This window comes from Malaya genurostris, chromosome 2 (genome assembly GCF_030247185.1).
Source record: "Malaya genurostris strain Urasoe2022 chromosome 2, Malgen_1.1, whole genome shotgun sequence".
Classification (NCBI taxonomy): domain Eukaryota; kingdom Metazoa; phylum Arthropoda; class Insecta; order Diptera; family Culicidae; genus Malaya; species Malaya genurostris.
Window position 1 is genome coordinate 102,632,111 of NC_080571.1, and position 26,428 is coordinate 102,658,538.

General features: G+C 36.9%; 1 protein-coding gene across 2 annotated transcripts in view; it reads left to right on the plus strand.

Annotated features, from left to right (window-relative positions):
• Nucleotides 1–26,428, plus strand: part of LOC131428104 (uncharacterized) — a 178,503-nt gene that overhangs the window by 115,779 nt on the left and 36,296 nt on the right. The window lies entirely within an intron of this gene.

Sequence of the window (26,428 nt, forward strand, 5' to 3'; positions counted from 1 at the left end):
TAGCATTTTCAAGCGTTTGGAAGATGAGTTGACGAAGTATTTTCAACAGGAAATTGAGTTTGCTTCAACCGTTCGGTTCAGCTCAATTATAACTATTACTGTCGCTTAGCAGTGAAACTTGAAACCATTGATTACCAAAAAATTAGGAAATCCTATCGCAATCGATTCAGCATTTTTATAGTTATCGTTAGATTCAAATGTGAAAAAAAAAAGAAATGATACAAAAAACTAATGTTATTCCCAATCCTACAGGGTAGAAATTAAATTCATTGAATTAATTCAAGATCCAACCTAGCAAACGTTGGTAGGGGAAATTCTTGATAAGTTATTGCGTGTGGTATTCGATCACAACGAGGGAATTAAAATTTGAACCACCGTCTGATTATATACCAAGTTCTTTTCTACCGGGATGTCTTATGAGCTGTGTTTCATTACATCCATAGTACACTGAAGTCTTTTTTATGCGAGTTTACGTACCGCATAAAAAACGCATAAAAACCGCATAACTCTGAAAATTTGCATAAAAAACCGCATAGCTCTGAAAATTTGCATAAAAAACCGCATAACTCTAAAACTTCGCATAAAAAACCCGCAGAAGGAAAACCGCATAACTCTGAAAATTCGCATAAAAAACCGCATAACTCTGAAACTTCGCATAAAAAAAATCCGCATAACTCTGAAAATTCGCATAAAAAAAGTCGCATAAAAAAGATCGCATAAAAAAAGACCACAGTGTAATTCAATTATCAGAACAATTTCCCCAGATTGGAGTAGGCTGCGAATTTATCAGTTATAAATTCGCAGCCTATTCCAATCCGGGGAAATTGTTCTGATAATTCTTTGCGAACTTGTGTCGCCCGTTTTTGGATTTCCCAATTATCATTTTACCATTCATATTACTCCTCTGTTTTTTTTGTTGGGGAATAGAAAAATGTTCTGCATTAGGTGCGTTTTCTTGTGGCATATACGAGCAAAACTGGTGCTTTTCTAAAAGCTGTCATATAGGACAGAGACAAAAACAACTGACAGTTTTATACAACCAATTAGTTTTCGCCACTATTTTCACATTTATATAATCATCCGAAAAACATAGGCGACCGTCAGTAATTTTGATCTTCCAATTGCCTCTTCAGTAATTTAGATCTTCCAATTGCCTCACTTGTGCATTCCTTGGTGCAAACATTGAATAATCATACCGATTTATAAAAGCTGATTTTTATTAACAACAATCCCCTCTTATCATTTGAAATAGCTAATCGCACTTCAAAATATAATAAATTGCATGGTGTAACATTGAACAATTAATAATTTAACTTGATTAGTATCTAACGAGGATAACTAAAATGGAAACTCGATCCCGCAGCTTGCTCCTATCTGGAGGAATTGTTTTACCAATTGAACACCCCTGTATGTGAAAATACAGTCTGTTACATAAGAGCGTGGTCACTGTTGTGAGAAAATGGAAAGACTCAACATGAAAATACTTTTGAATATTGTTTTATTAGATCAAAAACTTGCATGCAAATACATTAATAGCAAGTCCAATCCCCTTCAGCGTTAATAATGGCTTGACACCTTCGAGGCATACTTTGAGCGAGATTTTGCGCGTATTCTTCTGAAAACGACCTCCAAATTTGTGAATTCGGCGAACAAGCTGTTTCAAATTGTGTGGTCGGTTTTGTTCCAAGCTTCATCTTCATTTGAGCCCAAACGTTCTCAATTGGATTGACATCGGGCGACTGAGAGGGCCAATCCAAGGTCACGACACCATTTTGCTCCTTTGCCCATTCAAGACGTTTTTGCACGTTTTTCACTCAACATCGGTTTTTGCAAAGTACTTCGAAATTTCAAATTATTTGCCATCAAATATCTGAGAACAGTTCCGTACGATATATTCAAACCTTTTTTGGTCAATTTTGAAGCACCTTCGCGTAAAGTTAATGTCGGATTCTTCAAAAACAGGTCACAAATCATTTCTTCGTCTTTTTCCAATAATACACCGACAAAGCCGTGATTTGGAAAGTCGTCGACATTTTCCCCCTGTTTAAAACGATTCACCCACTTACTCACAAACTGTTTCGACTTTTTCATGTATTTCGCCGCGGCAGCTTGGGTCATTTCGGGTCCTTTCGGGTGCGAGCAAAAAAAGACCGAAATCGAATTGTAAACAATTACAATACAAAATTGTATTATGTATTTAGTACTACATGCTAAATCTGATCAATGTGTTTTCACATGCAGCGTAGTTTAATTGACAAAACAATTTTCCCAAATATGAGCTCTAGCTACGAGTTCGAGTCCCGCCTCAGCGGTAACCTTTACGCGGTTTTCATTACATATTCACATGTCATTTTCCTAATCTATTTTCCTCGTTAGATACTGATCAAATTTAAAACTAGCTCAAGGTGGCACTACAAGACTGAAACAAATCGTTGATTCAATAATTGGCAAAAACTCAAAAATACATACAAACCACGGAACGACCGAAATTAGCTCTGCGCCTAATTCGTATTACTGTTTTTGAATTAGTTGATTTTAACAACAAAATTTCCAAAATCACTGTGAAATTAGTTAAAATTGAGAATTTACTTTGCTGGAAAAAAAACTCTTATTTGTAGAGAATGTGTTTAGTTGGCGAATATCCTGGACAAAAACCATCAATATTTCAATCCAACACGAAATTCTCATTGACAACTAATTTTGTTATTAACATCAGAAAATTTGTTTCTATTTATCTATCACCATCATTAATGAAGGACAGCACAAAGAACACAAAAATGAAATTGGTTTTAATAACAAGTTTATTAGCCAAAAACTCATGAGAAGTGTCAAAGCAAAACAATCCATTTAAAAGCTAGAAAGGATAGTCTTGTTGAAACTACTTACAAATTGTTTTGATGTTTTTCGCATGTGTTACGATATATCCATATATAAATTTCTAAACCGATATGTAAATTTGTGAATTTGTGCGCATTTGAAGCGATTGTGCGTAATAATGTTTTCACGCGGAACAGTGAAGTGAATTTCAAATGCTACACTCTCATTGTATATGTCAAATGATGTTTTTTGTATATTCAAACCTTCCGGGCTACGCCGTCCGGTGCACTACTTGTATTCGGTTTTTGTTTCCCGAGTGCTCAAAGTTTTCAGTGAGAGAGTCGATTTCGCGAAGTCGAATGAAGAAAACAGTGTTTTAGAAGAAAAATTTTCAAAAAGAAGTTTATGTTTCGTTTATGTCTTTTTCTCCAATACAACATCGTATTTATACCTGCCAATATAGAAAGGCAACCGCGACAGAATTTTTTTTCGGTTGTAGTGTGCCATCTAGTGCCATTTTTTCTCCAAAATGCTGATTTCGGTATTTCCGTGTATATTTATGCGGCTCAGTCGGTTATTTGACCTAGTTAAAAATCTTGTTGATTGAAACGCGTATTTACCAAAATTATTGACCGTGCGCAACTCTCGCCCAAAAGTAACTTTTTGAAACACTCATGGTTTTGATTTTACTTCTTATGTGAGAGAAAAACACAAAATCATTTGAGATCAAACAGTTTATTTGGAGTCAAACAGTTTATTTGCGGCTCACAGTCTTTCAAAAGGGAAATTAAGATACAAGTTTCGGTGAGAAGAATGTTCATGGTTGTTTTAATTATTTTCATTAATATTTGGTCCTATAATTCTTAGAGAAACTCGCATGGCAATGAAAAAGGAATCGTATTTATTTATTTATTTCCACAATGTTTCATATGCCAGAATACAGTTTGGGAATCAACTGCTGAACTCGAAAATCTAGAAAATCTCGCTTAATCATAAATTCTTCATTTTTCAAAAACTCAATCGACTCAACTTGTGATGCCGGTGTAAATCAGGCTTATTCGACTTTGTAAATGGATGTAAACCAGGGTTATCAAGTATTATAATATCATTGAATATCGAAATAAAGTCCTTCAGAGGAACTTCTAAATAAGCGTAGTATTCCTATAGATCACCATCTTTAGCCTGTCGTTAGGTCGCAATTCACGCAAAGTCACGTGCAAGAACATTCAATATTGTGTCTAGAACTGCATGTCACGAAATTCATTGAAAAAAAAATAGTAATATGATAGCGACCCGCTGTGACTTGAACCGAAAATCATCGGATCACAAAGTACGTCCGCTGATCGACTAAGCCACATCTGCTGAGCACACATCTGCTTGGCTGGTGAAAAGTGCATTTAAATTCATACAGTCTTACTCGCTAGCTGAATGCTTATTACATTCGAAACCAGTAAAATTCATGCTAATTCAACATTAAGTCATTACAAATGAGATTTCCCGTCATTGGACAAATTGAGTCTTTATCAATTACATCGTATGAGGGATCAAGTCACCTGTAAAATTCAAAACCGCGAAAATATTACTGTAGAGACGGGACTCACACCCATAACTAACTCCTAACTGGGGAAATTATTTTGCCAATTAAACTACTCTGCATATGAAAACACTAGAAGAGAAATCCTGATTGACAAGAAGGACCACGCATGCTTCGATGAACTTGGCCACCACAGCACTCGCTTATAGTCCCATAAAAAATCCCTGAATATTATTTGGATACAACATCCGGTTTCGGAAAAAATGAGGCAGAATGTGCAAAAAATTGTTATAATAAATGCACAAACTTTTCTCGAAAATGGCTAAGCCGATTCTCACAAACTTAGATTCAATTTAAAGTCCTTAATCCTGAATTTTGTTGGGATCTGTCTTCCGATTCTGGGCTTATGGGGTAAAGTATGGAAAAAATGAAAATATGCGTACTATTTTTCTCAGAGACGGCGTGACCGATTTTTACAATCTTTGATTTAAATGAATGGTCTTATGGTTCTAGTTATTATAGGAATTAGTGGGTAAAGTGTGTTACAAATTTCATACACTCACTTAAGGTGAAATGTAGCGGAATGCGCGAATCGTGCTATTGACCAATTATTCAAAAACTAGACCGATTTTCGAAAAACTAAAAACACTTAAATTTTCGAAATCAAAACTATCACAGCTAAGTATTCTTAGAATTTTGAAATTTTGCTTTACCGAGTCGTAATTGGTTTTTGAAATGTATAAACGGTTACTGCTTCGTTCCACGGGGATGGCTTTAGCACTGAAAAGTAATGTTTGTAGCAGAATTTCACAAAAAATCTGAAAATGCAACTCAAAATTATAAAATTTTGGCTAAAACAACCGAAATTTGAAAAAGTTTACATAAACTTTTCCACATTTTTTTATTGCTTGCGCGCTGCTGTTTCGTATTGAGGTGGTGTGAGAAATGCACGGTGGACTCGGTGGCGAATTTATGCATCATTGGGTTTTGTGTTGAAATGAAAACGAGTTGAATACAAAAAAATGGGAATTGCAAGAAAACGTTTATTTTCTAAGTGACTGTCATTTATAATGCTAAAAATGTCCAAATCTGTTAAGCTCAATGCATTGATGTTGCTGAAGCAATAATGCTTGGCTGTGTAATATCTTATAATAGGTATTATTTTAGATTGTAGCAATTTTTATAGCAAAACCCTATTCAACCTTGACAGGCTACTGAATGAAATGAATACAAGCCAAGTATTATCATTCATGTAGAATATTTGAAAATGTATCTTTTAAATAACCTGTGATACAAACAATGTGGCCTGGTAAACTACTGGCAAAGATATTGAAAATACTTGAATGGTCTCTTGTCTTAAATCGTTCTTTTGAAGAAGAATCCATGCTTGCTACTAAGCTCAGGCATATACATGGTTAGCAAGTTAGTCAATACATATACATATAACCTCATGTTAGTCATCCATAATTACTAATAATTCATAGCTCTAGTGTAAGAGTAATCACTAACAATAACGATTGAATTAGCATATATTCAAAGTGTGAAGGATTCAAAAATCCATTACGTCCAGTCTTTTTTACAAGCCAACACAACAAGAGGTAAGCCCACTGCGCTCAATCACTGAAAAAAGTTCTGGTTTATATGTGTCGGTTTTTCTTGTTATGCTTTGTGCGACGGTTCGTTCAACTGAAGCGGATGAAATTTTGCGCGCATTTTATGACGCTACATTTCACCTTAAAGGGGTGAAACAAAAATTTTAAATTATTTCTAAGCTGGTATCAAAAACTAGTCCATTCGTTAGTCATTACCAGTAGACGGACAAACAAACTGATTTAGGCTATCCTATTATACCAAATGGAAAGTAAAATTTATTCAAAATTTTATACTTTCATTTGAAGGGGCGAAACAAAAACTTGAAAAAATATTTTTGAATCGACATCAAAACTATTCCAATCGGTAGTCATTATCAGTAGACGACCAAATGAAGCTATACCGATTATTCTTCAAAGAATCGAAGAAAATTATATTAAAGAATATCACAGCATTATATAGTATGATTGATATGAGAAAGGCATCATTATACCACTAGGTGGATTAAAACAGATTTTTCCGCTTCAAATTATCTCAATCAAAAACTTTGATTGTTCCAGAATCGATTCCCTGTCAATTTTACATAAATTATACTGGGGTGGGTGGGTTTATAGGTTATTTGGAAAGTCTACGAAACTCTACGAAAGAGAGTTAAAAAATACCAGATTTTCTTCTACATGGTTTATGAACGGTCCCTAGAATATCTCGTAGATCTTAAACACAACACATGCGAATATCCCACCACTAGAGTTTGCACTTTTTCTAACAGGAGCATTAGCGTCAGAACTAATTGAGCTTGCAAAATGTTTTTTTTCGCGCTGTGTCAACTACAATAATCCCTACACTGAAAGACCTAAATCAGCGTTTTTGAGAAAAAAAAGTTGGTTTTCTGATTTTAGTTAGTTATTTTTTGAGACAACTAAAAAAATCTTACTTTTGATAATTTAGATTTTTTAAATCTCATTCCCTTAACAATAATAAAATATTTTTTTTTCAAATGGCTATTTTTTAGTTGAATTAGAGAAATAAAACGTTGTTTTCAACTATCGTATATGGTTGGCAGGTATAAATACGATGTTGTATTGGAGAAAAGGACATGAACCTAACATAAACTTCTTTTCTAAAATACAACATCGCTGTTTTCTTCATTCGACTTCGCGAAATCGGCTCTCTCACTGTTTTGATTGTTTTCCGAAACTCTTAAATCTCCGGACAAACGGCTGCCGGGAGTACCGTTATCCCTTCATACACTTAATCTTTAACTGCCTGCACATCTAGTTGGCAAAGCATTAAAAAATCCTCCCTATCAATCCCGAGCACAGATTCTAATATCGAATTACATTCATCGCTTAGAATCTTCACAGGGATTCCCAACAACGTCGTAGGACGATAATCATAGCATTTGGGGCATACTTTGCGCATTTCTATCCTTACTAAACCGACAAATACCACGAATGTATTTCAAAAATATTTCGAGGATCAAAAGAAAAACACCACAATTCACGCGTGTTCCCAAATCCAGTTCTCGGTAGTAGTCTAAATTGTAATATAAACAAAGAAAACAAAGCACCTCATCCTCATCTATGTACATAAAACAAATACAGCAAACAATCAATCAAATGCACAAAGTATAAATACAAAAATACGCGAAAACCTTTATGTTTTAAACATGCGTTGAATGCTTTTATCCTGTCAAAATTTGAATCCATAAATAGAAACAAAAACCGAACCAAAGAAACTGGATCCATCCAAGGTTTGCTCGTTTCTGTTATACAAGACCGATTTGGATGGTCACGACGAACGATTGAGGTGAAATTTTGGCCAGGTAACTTGGATAATTCAACGAACAGACGAGAGCTTTGAGAGCGCTGTTTAATCGGAATATTCGTAAGTACGTTAGTCAGTATTTATCAGCTACCAAACATGCGATGTGCCAATTTCAAGCCCCATCATAGATGCTGATTGATACACACATTCGAGAGGAATCGAGCAGTTAAAAAAAAGTCGTTTTAAACGGTACTTGCTGAGTCCGTCAGTGCGATTATATGTGCAGATGAGTCTGCAGACTACTTGGTAATTAGATAAAAACAAACATCAACGCTATTCGAGCTGTGAACGAATGCGATGTTTGAGCGTGAAACTCATTTCCTCAAGCAGTTGTGTTTTTTTTGTTGTTGTTTTCAATTCCAAATTTACGAGCACACACTACCACGAAATGGGGGTATGGGCAGAGTAGGTTTTATTTATGTGCACTCATCCATTTTCAGATTACAACCAACCATCATTGTACACATACGATCCTCAAAAATCTGCTTAGATAATCCCTTATAATTCGCACTAACTCTGCAAGGCAAATCAGAAGAAAGTGAATTACATACATTCGGTGAAAGTGAGCCTGGCTGTATGGTTTTTTTTTTTTCGCTACTGCTTCAACAGTAGGCGTCACTCTAAGCGACGACACCTCATAAACGCAGCAAGTAATCGCATACTCGAAAGCGTTTTTCAAGCCGGGAGGGAGCCAATGCTTTTACAGCTGTAACTCCTTGCTGCGTTTTATCGGTCAGTGGTCACATGCGGGTAATTGAAACATCTTTGCGCAAGTATCTGGTGGCGAATTGATAATTAGTAGAAGCGCGGTGTAATCGCACCATTTGCCAACATTCGACGCAACGCGAAAATACTTCAGGTTGATTTACGATGTTTTCGAAGTCGATCAGAGGAAGGGATGTTCGCTAAGTGCTCGGTTGATTACCGCAGCAGAAGCAGCAGCGAAGCCTCACTAACCTAGTGTCTTAGGTTTAACATTGTATGCAACAGGCTAATAGCTAGAATAGCATATGCGATAACAGTGGAATGTCAGTTGGTTCTTATATGATGCCCCAAACCGATAATAGTTGAAGCAACAAACAAAGAAACTTAGCAACAAAAATACCCGTTTGTTAATATGAGAATTTTGCTATAGTGAGATAAGAAAAAGCAATGTGGAATTTCATAAAACTGAGGCTTATAACCATGTAGAAATCAATTCCGTGAAGAGATAGGTATCCTCATAAACAGTCTTACGATTTTCTTAATTGTTATCTATGCGTGGTATAACGCTTCGTGTCAGGCGCGTACCCAGAAAAAAATTTCGGGGGGTGTTTCAGAACATGTTGATCAATTTCCATACAAATACAACAAAAAGAGTTTACATAATATCATACTTTTTTGAGTTTCGGAGGGGGTTTGAACCCCTAAAACACCCCTCTGTATACGCGACTGCTTCGTGTATTTCATAATAATACTAACAAGCTGGTACAAATTGAATTAAAGAAAATATCAAGAATTGTAAACACTTCAAAAGGTTCCACCAGCTAATGACGGTTTAACTATAACAACTTTTCTTGAAATTTTTTCAGCGTAATTATTTATGTTTTCTAAAATTTCTTTTGATAACATGGAAAGATTGTGGCCTTGGTCCTAATGTAAGATAGTAAAAACAAATGATAGCCAATTATATTACCATACGCTACCTCTAAACAAAAAATAGCTGTCATTTACAGATCACATCTAGTGACTTTTCCAATTCGTTGCGCTTTAACTTCTTATCATTTTCATATACAGATTTTCAATTCAGAATATTAATACAATACAATACTTTGCTCGCGTAGGTCATCCTTAAGAAAACGAAGTGGGTTCACTATTATATGCACTTCCGGCACCGGAACCCGAGAACCGGTATAAGTCGGATCGTACGGCCACCAACTAACATGACATACAAACTCTACTAGTACGCACTCTAAATTACGATTTAAATGTTTGTTGCATCCGAAAATATGCAATAATTTTTGGTAGGACCATAAGACCAATGTTGCAAATATTCTTCGTGCAACTAATTCATTCACGCATCCTTGCTGTGATTATACTGCCTTCGAATATGCCAGTCTCGAACAACGTTGAACTATTCACTGCTCGAAAGAGAGAAGGGTGCAAAAGGAATAAGCAATAATCGTAGAGAACCCGAATATACTAATCCATTCTTCGCTGCTGGTATACATCGTGCATGTTCGTTTTATACATTCGTTTGTCATTCGTTCATTTATTTTATTCTTCGAATTGGTTCGAATAGCGTCACGGCGAAGATCGTTGGTTTCCATTCTTCGCGAAGCATTTTTCATCTAATAAAATCATCATATCTCGTTCGGTAGCAGTAATGGGAGAATGCTGGAATATGGTTCATCACATACACATAAGACTATGGTAATAGTGCGGGGGGAAATATCTTAATTTGCATGTTTCAAAGACAGCACGAACGATCATCGCGAATTAGGTTTGGCGATGATCGCTGTATGAATATTCGTTCGATATTCGCGTTAAGTCATTCGGGGGTATGTCCAATGCGAATAACAACTGCAAGGAATAGATATTCGTGCAAGTAACGAAGCAGCGTCGGCTTCGTTCGCGCCTGAATATACGAACAAGTCCGAATACCAGAACGATTATCGAACAAAGGCGAAGGAAAGCGAGCGATGATCATAGACATTCGTTGTATTTTTGATATTCGAGCAACATTGCATAAGACCTTTCAATTGATCCTAAGATTGGGAATAGCGGTTTAGAGTCCAGTTTATAACATTTTTTACGGTTTTTGTTCCGCCAGTTTAAGTGACGGTGTACAATATTGAACACACTTTACCCTATAACTCCGGAACCGGAAGTCGGATCTGGATAAAATTCAGGAATTCCGTATGAGACCAGGAGACCTTTCATTTGAATCTAAGTTTGTGGAAATCGGTCAAACTATCGCTGAGAAAAGTAAGTGAGATCCATTTTGGTATATATGACCACTATTTCCGGTACTTCCGGAACTGGATACCGGGAACCAGGATAGCCGGAATCGGTTTGTTTGGTTGCCTACTGATAATGACTATCAATTTGTGTAGTTTTGAGACCAGTTTAGAAATTTTTTTACGTGTTTTGTTTCGCCGGTTCAAGTGACGATGTACAACATTGAACACACTTTACCCTATAACTCCGGAATCGGAAGTCAGATCCGGATGAAATTCAGGAATTCCGTATGGGACCACGGGACCTTTCATTTGAATCTAGGTTTGTCAAAATCGGTTCAGCCATCTCCGAGAAAACCTAGTGAGATTATTTGAAACACACACACACACACACACACACACACACACACACACACACACACACACACACACACACACACACACACACACACACACACACACACACACACACACACACACACACACACACACACACACACACACACACACACACACACACACACACACACACACACACACACACACACACACACACACACACACACACACACACACACACACACACACACACACACACACACACACACACACACACACACACACACACACACACACACACACACACACACACACACACACACACACACACACACACACACACACACACACACACACACACACACACACACACACACACACACACACACACACACACACACACACACACACACACACACACACACACACACACACACACACACACACACACACACACACACACACACACACACACACACACACACACACACACACACACACACACACACACACACACACACACACACACACACACACACACACACACACAGACATTGCTCAGCTGGATGAACTGAGTCGAATGGTATATGACAATTTTCACTAGTCGGTTTTTCAAGTGATTGCATAACCTGTCTATATGAGAAAGGCACAAAATATAGATTTCAATGTGGCACCCCGCACGCTATACGAAACTGAACAAAGCAAGTTGTGTGCTTTGTTCGAAAGGCGGTAGTGTCTTCTTTTTCCGTACCAACACGTACCGATGCGTACCTGTTTTGCATCGTCATTTTTAATGACGATGTGAATGTTTTGACACTCATCGCCCAATAGTTTCGGAACGGGAAATCGTATCTGGATTAAATTGCACAGTATCTTTTAAGACAATGAGAGCTTTAATTTGAATAATGATTTGTGAAAATCGGTTTAACCGTGGTTGGGTAATCGAAGTGAGTTCCGTTTGTAAAGCTTTTCGTCGCTATTATCGGTGCGCTCGGACGTGGGAACCGCAAAAACTAGTAGTCCCAAATTAGGTTTATATATCCACTCCACTAATAAGATCTGCCAACTAGAAGAATTTACCAGTGAGTTTTATAAAAATAATGCACCTCGTTTCGTCATCACTTCTGAAAAAATACCCATGAATTTGAAATATTTTCACTTATCGCGCTGTAATACCGGAACCAAAAGTCAGATCTGGATCAACTTATCCGAGACTTTTTTCAAAAAATCAAGACCTTTTATTTGCATCTTAGTTTGTAAACATTGGTTGAGAAATTTCCGACAAAATTGAGTCCGCAATTTCTCACAGATATACATTACATATTACCTTGTAATACTGGAACCGTAAATTGGATAAATATAAAATTCAATAGCGAGCTATGAGACCATAAGACTTTTTGTTTGAATCTGAGTTTGTGAAAATCAGTCACGCCATCTCTGAGTAAAGTGAGTGACAATTTTTATGATATTTTTGGTGCATATCCCACTGTAATTCTGAAACCGGAAGTCGGATCGGAATAAAATTCAATTGAGAAAGAGAAAACAACTAACACAAATGTTTTCTTTTCCTATGCAAGTACAACAGAGTATGAAAACACCAAGCAACATCTTAAAAAACAATATTCAAAAGCAATTACTATTCAAGGAACACAAAAATACCATTCATTCATTCCAGTTTCTGTTATTAAAAAGAAATAAGACGATTTTAAGATTCTTATGCTAGTATGAAATTGTAGATATTAGTGAACAATAAGAATAAATGCCACTCTTGAACATTGTATATCAACTAAAAATAAAATTCTTTCGTGTGAAAATAATAATTTAATAAATTCAAAAAACCATCTAAAAATCGTTACAAAAACAAAAATTTACCGATTTTTTTTTATTCAATTCTCCTTAATTTTTAAAACTTTTCATTATTTTGAAAATACCTTCTCAAATATAGATTGTTCATTATAAAAATTTGACTTATGTTACTTCGAAAATCAGCTACAACATGTCAAAAAATAGAAAAAAATCGAAAATTCGTATTCTGAGATATTTAAATTTTAAGTGTAATTTTTTAAATAAAAAATGTATGTATGTATGCATGTATGTTTGAAGCCACCATCAGTTCAAGGCATTACCAGTGTATGCGGGTAGACTTACAGTAGATCCGATTTTGATTATCGGATAGCTTTCATATAATTGCTGTAAGGAAGGCCAAAATGGGTTTTGAGGACCCGGTGCCTTCCAGCAAGAACATCCGGCCATATAAAAAAGAATTTCGCTGTACCAGCTTAAACCCGCCTGATGGTTTGTTTGTTAGAAGGGTGCGTCTTACTCATTTCAGACCTTCAGGGAAAAACACAAAGCTTCCCCCACGTGACTCAGGTTGACAATCCACTCCATCATCCAGTCATCCACTTGTAAGATACCCTGATGCACTCCCAGCCCCTCCCCGTTGTCGATATACTTGAGCATAATACAATATAATATAATATAATATAATATAATATAATATAATATAATATAATATAATATAATATAATATAATATAATATAATATAATATAATATAATATAATATAATATAATATAATATAATATAACATAATTTAATGCAATACAGTATACTACCAAGCTAGTACAAACTTTTTTAAAAAGCTGTGTAAAGCATACAAGTGAAAATCCGTTAAAAATCACCGTTTTACATGACTTTGCACGTATGAATGTCTGTTGGATATCTGTTCTCTGTGATATAAAATAATATAATATACACTTTAGGATGAACTTCAAACTACAAGCCATTTCGCACCCTCTCATTCTGCTTCTAACGTAGAAGGCGATAGCATCCAGTCGACGCCGTTGTACTGACGAAATGTCATCATAGACGCTCGGGGAGGCATGAGATAGAAACTTGCGAGGAATTCGTTATCTCACCATTTGACGATCCCCTGTAATTTTTTAAATAAAAAATAAACAAAAATAATTTTTCAACAGAACTATTTTTTTTTGCATAGTCCTTATAATTATCCGAATCATTAATGGGTGGGTAGGGTCTAACACTTTTGAAAAATCATTTATTATTTTCTTTATATTTCCTTATAGTAAAACATTTGAAGAATTTTCTGTAAAATTTTCAAGCCTATTGGAACGAAACTCTGGAAGTTATGGATCTTTATCTATGGCTATCTCATTCTACAAAGAAGCAAGAGCTCGGCGCACAGGCCCAAGATTTCTACTTCGATTGACTTCAAAACTTGACAAAACATTCTAGAAATGTTTCGTTATAATAAATTATAAAAGAAAATATATGATTTTTTGAAAATGTTAGACCCTACGGACTCCCTGGAGTAAATAATTGTTTCGATTTATTTTATAGACAAAATCCTTTAAACGCGTTTTCCGCGAAAACAGGTTTTGAAAGTTCGTGTCCATCGTCATTCAAAAACAACTGCACCAATTTTTCTCAAATTTTGCACACGCTTTCTACATATAAAAAATCAGACCCCAATGTTATTCTTTTCGATGTTTGTTACTTTGGGGAGGTTTGACAGCTATAAAATGGCGGATTGTTTCGTGAAAAATCGTAGTTTTCACTTTGAACAACCACCAAAAATTAAAAAAAAAATCAAGCGGAAACGTTGGGGTCTAGAAAAACTTCTACTCTAACTATGCTGCTTTGTTCACTTCTGATTAGTCTGCGCTGAGATACAGTGGACACCGCAAATCATGATTTTTAAGAAGCGTTCTCAAAAATACCTCTTCTTTCTTTTAGTCATGCAAAACATTTGAATTTATTTTGTTGAACGATAATTCTGGAAAAAAATCGCAAAAATGATGATGATGCAAATTGTTTTGTTTGGTGATAAATAACGCATATGCCAAAATTGAGTCAAACCAAAATATACAAAACAAATTTCATTTGCGGTGGAATTGTTCAGTTTAAGAAAAACCGATAGTTGTGTCAAATTTCAACCAATCGAATTAAGAAAATAGAATTAATATTTTAGTTGTATTTCGATTTCAGGTGATTCAGTGTGATTACAATTGAATAAAATCATTGACTGACAGAAGTTGCATTTTATTTATCAGTACACGCCGTATGTTTAGCCAAAAATAATTTTACGAAAAGACCATTACTATAGCTTATTTCATAGCAAGACCAATAATAAAAAGCACCCGTCATAAGCGTATGCCTTTTTTTTCGTAGTATAAACTCCATGACGAATCTGTAGTTTCATAAGCACGATAGTTAAGCGATATGTAAACGGGCTAAAATAACACCTTTCACCTGACCCTATGAAACCATGGACGTATTGAACCAACAGTAGCATCATAATGTTCGCTTCACACTCTAATTTCAAATCGAGCAATTAAACATTCTGTACACTTCAGTGTGCAGGCAGATACGATCTGACGAACCGTTGTTATGTTTCTCGTTATCAAACAACCGATCCTTTCGCACTCACGGACTGCACGGATATTGGAAGGCCAACGACGCGTGTATCGCGATGACTGCTCACGGCTCGTTGATGTAAGTTTCGGCTTGTCAATGATTGACACATGAAACGAACCAGCGGCTTGTTCGGTTCCAGCACGATCCATACATGTTACATTTTGAATACATTTGAAGTCATTCCTTTCCTTTTGTTTTTCGATCGTGGTCGCAGTGCTTTTTACATAACTGCAATGAGGACTTTGTGTAGAGTTTGCGAACAGGCAAAAACAAACGTTTTGTCAAAGTGTCGCGTGAGGATGTAAGATACCTTCCGGTCACCCACTGGAGACAATTAGTGCGTGGTTTCCAGTTACGCCACCCATGAGGATCAGCTCGGTGCATTAAATTGGCGGAGTATCACGCTGTATAATAATTACATTACACAGTCGTATCGTGACAAGAGGTAATTTATTCAACTTGAAAAATTGCATCGTTGACCGAATTTCCATCGTGAAGACATTTCGAGTTGAGTGTCAAAAAGTAAATTTTTTTTCGAACCATAACAGAATCTTGGTGGGGTGCTCATCCGGAAGTGATGGAATATAGATGCGTTTGCTTTCGTTCCTGGAAGGGTTCTTAGTGTCAGTAGGATCCATAGTACTAGTCATGCAATGATTCTGTACACTAAGAATCGGCTGCGAAGTCTGTTGAAACAGAGAGGCCAAATTCCACAAAAGGAATGTAATGCCAAGTCTTTGCTTTTGCCTTAGTTTCGCTGCAAACTCTCATACTATTAAATTAGAGCAAATTCAGTATCGTTTTTTGCGTATTGGCTTAGGCTACGTACATTCAACACAGTCTTAAATTTCTGATGGAAGTTTTTCCATTGAAAGATCGTTTTCGGTAGTTTGCATCTCGCCTGCTAATGAGATGTGAGGTACTGAATCCTCTCGTTATTTTTTTTATTCAATAATATAATATAATTTTAAGGCACACTGCTTAAGCTCTAAGATGCCAACGGCTGTTTCTAATTTTAGTTAACAACAAATTAGATTTTTGAAAATCCAGCCTGCAGCTGTAATTGGCATTGGCCGGTGAAATTATTATAGCGTGAGTCTTCCAGATGACGTTGGTAAATATCTGTGCTGGCCGCACCCTTCGGTCCGTGTGGGTCTGCGGGAAACACCCGCAGGCTATGAAGACCCGGCGAGTGGCCCGCAAGCTGGTCATCAATTAGAGCGGTCTTCCATGGGGGCAGTCACGTACCCAGAGAGGGGGGGGGCGAGGGGCCCGGGCCCCTCCCGAAATCAAAAACAGATATAGAATTATTTAGAAGGTGTAAGGCATGTGTTGCAGAAATAAAAAGACAGTAAACGTAAAGAAATGTAATACAATAACATATGCAGTGGAAAAGTACAAAGTGTCTGTTAAAAACACAAGTAAGAGGCACACCGAGAATTAGGTACATAAGCAGTCTTCAGTAACATTATGTTTTTACCTTGGGCCCCTCCCGAAACGAAATCCTGGGTACGGGCCTGCATGGGGGTTATGTTACGTAAGAGAATGAAAGAGACATAGAGAATTAAATATTGTAAAACAAAATACGGTGTAAAACGAAATGCCTATAAAACCAACAGAGATCTGATTAGTTTGACCTCAAACAAGATTATTGGCAATATATTTTAACCATATGTCACAGGAATTCAACCCGAATTCGCACGATGGAAATCCAAAAAATATTAGAAAAATCATAACAATTCATTTTCCAATTTGTTATACTAAACACTCAGACCCTGTTAATTAGTTGTTATACAAGATCATATATTTAAAATGTACTAATTTACTGCCTTTAATACTCGTAAGCCAGTTGACTTTAATGGAATATTCGTAATACAGGAATACTAAAGGACCAGTTTTTTGGATTGAACGAGTTTTTTGTGTTAGTCTCAATTTCGATGAACTATCAACAATCTGTTCATTATAAATGTTGAGTAGTGGCTGGCCATCTAACCTAAGTATGCAGTGCCTACTTTTTGAATGCTAATTTACTTTGTATACAATATTATCGTATCGTATCGTGTATCGAAAATAAGCTATCCACAAATTTTTCTTTCAAATTATGATGAAAAACGATATTTTATTCAAACTAGAAATTGATCCTTTATTGTACGAGTTTAAACTGGAGCACAATGAAAACGGGATGAAATTTGAGTTATTCCTTTAAGAATTTTTGAACTTTTGATCGAATGCACTTCATCAAGTTCCGGACAAGTGTTGCATCACATTTTTTGGACGCTTGAGCCCAAATTGGGCCCCGCTTGAGCCCAAATTTTTTTGAACTCCTGCTTGATACCAGCTGCCTTACCAGTCTTCTTGAAGACCCTCTTCATGATTGCCCAGTAACGTTCGATGGGTCGAAGCTGAGGGCAATTTGGTGGATTGATATTCTTCACTACGAAATGTATACCCTTTTCCGCAAGACAATTTAGAGTGGTTTTGGCATAGTGAGCCGACGCCAAATCCAGCCAAAACAGTGGAGGTGTACTATGCTTCTTATATAAAGACAGCAATCTCTTCTGGAGACACTCAGATCGATAGATTTCTGCATTTATAGTTCCGGTAGTGTGAAAAATGGTTGACTTCAAACCACAGAAACATATTGCTTACCATACCAGTACCTTTCCGCATCGCTCACATCCTCCCCAACGACGACAGTAAAGTATTGTGGACCTGGAAGGGTTTTTGAGTCCTCCTTTACATAAGTCTCATCGTCCATCAAAACGCCTGCATCAGGACACTGCAAAAGACGCGAATGCAATTTCCGGGCCCTTGTTGCAGCTCGATTCTTCTGTTCTACACATTGTATCGAGATTTTCTGCTTCTTGTAGGTCTTCAGGTGATTGCGCCTCTTGATTCGCTGGATCATTCCGACACTCGTTCCTGCTTTTTTGGCCAAATCACGTATTGACATTGATTTGTTCTTCATGATTTGAGATACCACTTTCTGATCCAGTTTCGGGTTGGAAGAACCGGGTTTTCTGCCTCTTCCTGGTAGCTCATCAAAAAAATAATGCTCCACAAACTTATTAATGATGGTTTTAACACTGGCAAGATGAATTCCAAACCGTTTCGCTAATTTTCGCATAGTACTACCCTTCTCACTTAGCAATGTGTCTAGGGCCCTAATTTTCAGTTCCTTTTCAATACGCGACATTTTGGTAACGCAGAATTTCAACCGCACAAACAAGTAAACAAACGAAACCTGACAGCCAAACGCACAACATGCTGAGATCTGAGCATAAAAAAAACATCACAAATACATACGTACAACACAAATGTATGTGGATCAAGAGGAGGACGCTTAGGACAATGTGCCAATCACACATTTACACAATGCGTTGATGCATTTATCAATATTGGCACTTTCGTTTTCATACAGTTGCACATTTGGGGCACACAAAGGGCTGAGTTTTGACAAGTAGCTGTTTCATGGGGCACAGCATGGCACACTTAGACTCACAATATATCACGTGTTTTTTTTTTAGAGGCACAATATAGTTTGTGTTAAGCGACTCTCCTCTTGATGTGGATAGCTTATTTTCGATACACTCCTTATTTTCTAGTTATGCTATTTTGTAACCCAGCTTGATTATTAGTCGCGAATTATGGTTGTGAATTTTTTAAATAAACATAATGGGGATAAAAAAATGAAAAATATAGATGAGTAAAATAATACTGAACTCGAACCTGAATATTTTATTCTATTTACATTTACATTTACTGTTTAGTCATTGTGCAACCCCAAGTTTGTGTGAGCTTTACTACTGCTGAAGAATCAATAAAGGTTTCCAAATCTGGTAAAATTTATGGACAATGAGGTGGGTAGAGACACTTTCGATGAAATCCACCTTGTTAGTGGTACTGAAAAGTTCTCCGATTGGAAAGGTTAATTTTATCAAAACTTGTCAAGGCTATTCGGGTTCATTAAAGAAAGATATGATGCGGTTTTTCAAGTATCATCCATGCTGAAAGCCTATTTCATAAACTCTTTTATATAAACTATTTTACATTCCACAACTGAAAATTACTTGCCAAATCAGAAATTTTCGAGACATGTACCCAATATTTGTGTTCGTAGTCCATCTTTACTAACATTTCATCACCTATCAGTGCACATCGGTTCAGTTTCAGTTTCATTTAAGCAAGCAAAACACCCGCGGATATGGAAACAATCGTTCATTTTCTCATTATCTAAAGATGGCGACCGTCGTGATGTTGTAAATTATCGTGGCATATCTAATCTTTACACTTACAGTATGCGTCAAAATATTTTGGGACTCTCACGAATACTATCTTACCGCTCATGTCATTCAACCTAGTATTACAAAATTCTCCAGGTGTCAGTTACTGTTTTCAAATAGATTGGTTTATTTGAATTCGTTTTCATTAAGGAAGATTTTTTGAAAAATGTTCGACAAGGATGACATCCTTAGATTACTTCACTTGCAAAATGGTCAAAGACTACTGTATTTCGTGCCAATGCTTCGGCTGTACTCCCAACAGTACCAAGACAACCAGGTCGGAAACGATCTGTGAGAACGCTAGGGTTCCATTAAGATGAAAGTAATTCGTAATCCCGTTAGGAGCATGAGAAAAATGGCAAAGCAGGCCAATGTATCAGAAGCAACGGTAGGAAGAGTAGTGAAATATGACTTAAAAGGAGAATCTAGAGCTCGTGAAAAAAAATACATTTGATTACTGACAGAATTAAAGCAGCTAGAGTGGAGCAAAGCAAGAAACTGCTTAGTAATCGGAAGAAGAGTCATTATCTTTACGGATGAAAAGCTGTTTACTGTCGACAGCGTGTCCCAAAGTCACACCAGAGGGTATATGAGTTCTAAGTTTCGAAGAAAGCATTTGATGTACCTTATAAGATTAAATTCACGTTTCGGACCAAGCATCCAGTAGGGATGATGGTGTTTGGATTGGTTGCATCCGATTGCCAAAAAATGGACCCCGATTTTATCCAAGCAGGCCTGAAAGTGAGCACAGATGTATACTTAGAAATTCTTAATGATCATGTTTGGCCTTGGATTAATTCTACCTACGGCAAGGATGCAATAATTGTGTTCCAGTTAGACAGGGCCCCACGTCGAAGAAATCACAAATGTGGTTGAGGGACAACATGCCTCAATTCTGGTCCAAAGAGATGTGACCACCTAGGCTCATATATCTCCGGGAAAGTTCTACGAGTAAAATTGAGCAACAGTACATGATTTCAATTCTCTAACAAATCAGGAATTCCTCAATGTAGTAATTTAGGACCTTTGCTTTTCGTATTATTTTTTAATGATGTCTAATTTGCTTCGGGATATGATTACAAAGTGTTATAGTACTACTGTGGGCAAAAAATAGTAAGACTTTTGAATTGTATTTCGAGCGGAAACTTTATTCGTCGCATTTTTTTTCTAGGTTGCCAAGTGTCACGTCAAAATATTCGTTAGTGTTTAGTATACACGTCTGTCTTTCTGAAGTATTGTAAGTGCAATCGGCGATTTTTACAAAGAGTGATTTTGTGTGCGGTATCAAATTTCTGGTGCCAAAACGTTCAGAATGTTGCGGAAGGCCTTCGGTGATAATTTTATGTCGCAAGCGAGTGGATTTGACAAGTTGTTCAAAGAGGGTCGTTGACGACGAACCACGTCCAGGATGGCGGTTTTAACAGCTTTAACGGTTATAATCGAGGTGTGGTGCACTCAGAATTCCTTCCGACTGGCCAAACTGTTAACAAGGAATACTATTTGAATGTTATGCGTCATTTGCGCGAAGCTATTCGTAAAAAGAGGCCGGAATTGTGGGCCGACAACTTTTGGCTTTTGCATCACGATTAAGCACTGCATTGATTCTTCGTGATATTTTCGCCAAAAATAAACCAATATTGTTCCGCAACCATCGTATTCACCTGATTTAGTTCCATGTGACTTCTGGCGTTTCAGCAAACTCAAACGACTGCACCGGGAAAACCGTTTTGAGTCAATTGAAATCTTCAAACGTGATTCGCTACGCGCATTGAAGGCTATTCCGAAAATAGACTTTAACAACTGTTTAGAGAATTGGAAAAAACGTTGACGCAAGTGTATTGGTGCCGGAGGGGATTACTTTGAGGGAGACGAAATATATTTGGAAGAAAAAATAAAGAATTTTGAAATTATGAACAAAGTCTTACCATTTTTCCCCACCGTAGCATTCCGACGACTTGAAATTGTACCTCTTTCGTGTAGCATCCGTAATGGAAGAGTTGAAAAACCCTGCAAATCTGCTTCCATATCAGAACGGATGTCAACTAAAAAGAGTCGACACGCTTCATTGGCACCGAAAAATTGAACAAGCGTTATTAATTAAACTGATCAATGGGGAGAATATTGCTCCTGAATTGCGCTCTAAAGACAATTTTCGAATGCCGAATAGGACATTGCGGAACACAAGCCTACTTCAGCAGAGATTTCGTAGGGCTCGCTTTGGGTTCAATGAATCGATACCTGCTTCCATTCGAACATTCACCGCTTTTTGAGGATTTTTTTCGGGTTTGATAACTCATCTAGTCCGTTCGCGAAAACACTGAAACGATCTGTTGTGCTTTTTTTTAATTTTTTAATATTTGTTTTATTAATGACATTTGCGACACTAGCTTTGAATTGCATTGTAATTATTTTTTTCCATAAATACGTTAATTTCTTAAGGCAATTTGAATAAGTTTTTCTTCGCCGTAGCATAACTTTTACATAGAATTCTTATCCTAATATAATACTAATATAGTCACAACGATTTGAGTTTAATAAAACAGCCTTCGCCACAAGCACAATGAATTCGAAGGAGATGTACATCTAACGTGTAGTGATTGGACATGAGTCTCGGCATCACACGAATGAAATCTCTACTCCCATCTAGTCCCCTGAACCATGCCTTTGTCGATATTTTAAGAATAATTGAGTATAAATAAATAAAGTATTGGCTGTTTCATTGCCTGGAATGGAGCAATGAGCCGGGACCCAATCTATTGTGATTTGATAATTATTACTCAATATGTCGTTCAAGCACGTAATTGCATTGTAATTATTATTTTATTTTATTATTCAAATGGTCTTTTTCTGACACTAATTGCTCATTCAAATGATGTATTCGATGGACACAATAATGGTTAATAAATAAATGAACAAATAATAAAAAAGTGATTAAATAAATAAACAAATCCAAATGTGAAGAAATAACAGCACAAATCAGTTCGTCTAAATCCCAAAATGTCTGTGTGTGTATGTGAAAAAAATGTGCACTCGATTTACTCAGAGAGGGCTGACCGATTTTCAACAACTTAGGCTCAAATGTAAGATCTTATGGTCTCAAAGAATGCAATTTATTTTTATCCAAATTCGACTTCCGGTTTCGGATCTATAGAGTAAATGTGTTCAAAATTGCAAACTGTCATATTGAAAGCGACGATGCAAAATTCGTAGGCTTCCGGAACTAGAGAGTGAAGTGTATGGAAAATTTCAAACCGTCACTTAGAGCGCAGCTGTATAAAACTGGGAAATTCTTCTTGGTTTTGCTTAATTGTTTGCGCATGGTAGCGAAAAACCCATATAAACTTTCTAGTTTTTATTCAAGTTTCAAACATTTTTTTAAAGAATCATCTAACGATATTTATAAAAATATAAATATCATGAGAAAGGCTTCTTCAACAAAGGCTTGACCCTAGCTGCGGTCAAACCGTTTGTTTGAAGACAGTTTTGAACTTAGTTTTAAAAACATTGAACTGAAATTCGGGTATATTTCAAATTTGAATCAAATAAAAGAATCGCTCATATTCCATTGTAAAGTGCGAACCCAACTCGGTTTCTTGAAAGTTTTTCATTTGAAGAACCTACCCTGGATCAGCTCCAGGTTTCTCATGCGAAATCGACATAAGACAAGGAAAAAAAATGGCCCACTGTGACGAGTTCAAACTGTAGGCAGTCAGAAAACTGCCTACTAATTTTATTTGATATCTGAAAGTTGCCTATAAAAAGATGAGTTGCACTGTTCAAGGCCATTTCAAACCACCTTCCGGTTGGTGTTTAATTTCATCGCGTGACCTGTCGAAAAATTACTATATACATTAAACCATTGACAAGCGTACTACTTCCCCAGGGGAAAACGGGGCCCAAACTCAAACTCACGCTCAATGCGTTCATATTATACACCTATCAGTCGTCATGCTGGGTACCGTAATACGTCATCATACTGTTCAGCGAAATGTAGCCAGTAGCCAACCATTCCTACAGTGCACACCGAGTTTAAGCTCGGCTCGGCTCGGCTCAGCTCGAACTAGCATCCATATCAGGGAGGTAGAGCCCCTCTGGGCGTTGATGGCTATTCCGTGACCAAGAAAACATACGTACGTATGCGAAAAATAAAAAGTGAAATGTGTGCTCGTCTTAATTATTATATTTAGGGGCTGAACACCGACGATGCGGACCGCGCGCAGTGATCTTCTCTTTGAACCTTTGAGCGCTGTGGAGATTTCGCAAGGAAAACAAACCCTCCTAAGGTAGTGCAGCTCCAACGAATGAAGAAAAAAAACAGTAAATTAACAAATTATAAAATCTGTTTAACGAACTGTAAAATCTGAATTGATTAAATCACTCTCGCATTGAACCTATCTGCTTTGTTGTTGTCGTCGTCATGGTTTTTGATACCTCAACATTAGACCGGTTCAAAATGAAGTGTTGTTTTCTCCCCCACTCGGCGAGAAATCGCATGGTTGCTGTCGCTTAACATTACAGCCCTCATATTTAATCAGGAGTTATGATTTTAATTATTATATAGGTCAATAGAACAACGGAACATGTTCCCGAGAAAACGACAGTGACAGTGAACGTTTCTGACCTAAATAGAAGAAAATGCTTTCCTCGTTGTTTTATCGATTCGCTAGTGGACGTGTAATCCGGTCTTGAAAGTGGAAACTGGAGTTCAACTAGGCCAGTTGCATTGCCAGTGGCTAAGGCTGAAATGAGTTTCCAATCGGGTGGCATTTTGCGTCGAGAGTCAAAGATGATTAGAACCAGTTTTACTGTTTGTTGGACGAAGTTGTACTGTACTGTGCCTTCGGAACAGTGGAAAGTGTTTCACCGCGAAAAACTGGTCCGGTGCGGCACACTTCCACTGTTGGGTGATGCCTATGGGGAGATAAACGGTCTAATATTGTGTACTCGGTAATTGGACATAAGTAATTTATTGCCTTAGATAAAAATAACACGAAGGGATAAAAGTAAACGAAAGGATAGTAGGTTACCAACTTATCGCAAGACATCGGTTTAATCTATGTCAATGGATTTGGTTTTACCCGTGGCATAGAAATATATACTGAACGACAACCTACCTCCTTTTAAGGATTAAGATTTCGTATTCAATTCTCACGAAGAATGACACAAGGCTGAGCCCCACACTTCACATGATGCTTTGATTTGAAAAATGTTTGAGTTTTTTCTCTGGGCTTCGAATGATAGGCCTACGATTGACGATTAAATGTGGGAATCGATTGACATATTTTACAATATAAGGATGAATTAATCCGATAAGAGCCTAATGAAACCGATTGTATATAATTCTTTGTGGTCCCAGAAAATATGGACGTACTTTGATTTCGCTGTAAATAATTCACAAGTGTTAGATATTCAAATTTTATTTGATATACTGATAATATTAGACTACAACAACAGAATATTATTCTCAACATTTGCTACTTAGCCATTGTAGACTAGCTGGCGCACCTTCTAGCTAACGTTCCTCATTGAATTCCGTACAGACTTCTTGGTGACAAGTTTTGACACTTTTTTCCAATATTTTTCAAACTGTTGAATGGTTTCGGCTGCCGAGACATGATTCCTTAGATGTGCCTTCGTTAATGCCCAAAATTCCTCAATTGGTCGAAGTTGTGGGCAATTTGGTGGATTCATGTCCTTTGTGACGAAAGTGACATTTTTGGTAGTATACCATCCTACCGTTAATTTCGAGTAGTGGCAAGAAGCAAGATCTCGCCAGAAGACAACAGGATCCTTGTGGCTTCGAATCATGGGTAGAAGTCGTTTTTGTAAACATTCCTTGATGTATATTTCGCTGTTCATTGAAGCAGTTGTGATGAAGGGTTTCGAAATCTTACCGCAGCTACAAATTGCTTGTCGTTGTGACCGTTGTGTTTTGTTGTTGTTTTTGATCGATTGTGAGCTCACGCGGTACCCATTTTGCACAAAGCTTTCTCATATACAAATATTCGTGAATAATATGTCCAACACGTTCCTTTGATATCTTTAGAGTGTCAGCTATCTCGATCAACTTCACTTTACGGTCATTGAAAATCATTTTGTGGATTTTTTTTCACGTTTTCATCGGTAACAGCCTCTTTTGGACGTCCACTGCGTTCATCGTCTTCGGTGCTCATATGACCAGTACGAAATTTTGCAAACCACTTACGAATTGTTGATTCGCCCGGTGCAGAGTCTGGATAACACGCATCAAGCCATTTTTTGGTATCGGCGGCACTTTTTTCATCAAAAAGTAGTGTTTCATCAACACACGAAATTCCTTTTTTTCCATTTTTTTTCACAATAACAAAAGTAGCTTCACTCAAAATGCAATATCTCACAAACTAATAATCAGACAGCTGATAAATTTATACACGTATCTTTTGAAGGTTGGTACTAACTGAAAATGGTATGGATTTAATTCTAGTGGCGCCCTCTCATAGAAACGATACGAACTTTTCAGCCGATCTGTTAGTTGATTTGAATAACTTCAACGATTTCGAAATGTGTGAAACGATTTCGAAAAAGAAGTGTGAGTTAGAATAAATCTAAAATGAATATTCCGTTGTTGATCTTTGATTAAAATTATTTTTGTGTAATCTAGTCGTTTGGCAAGTTATCAG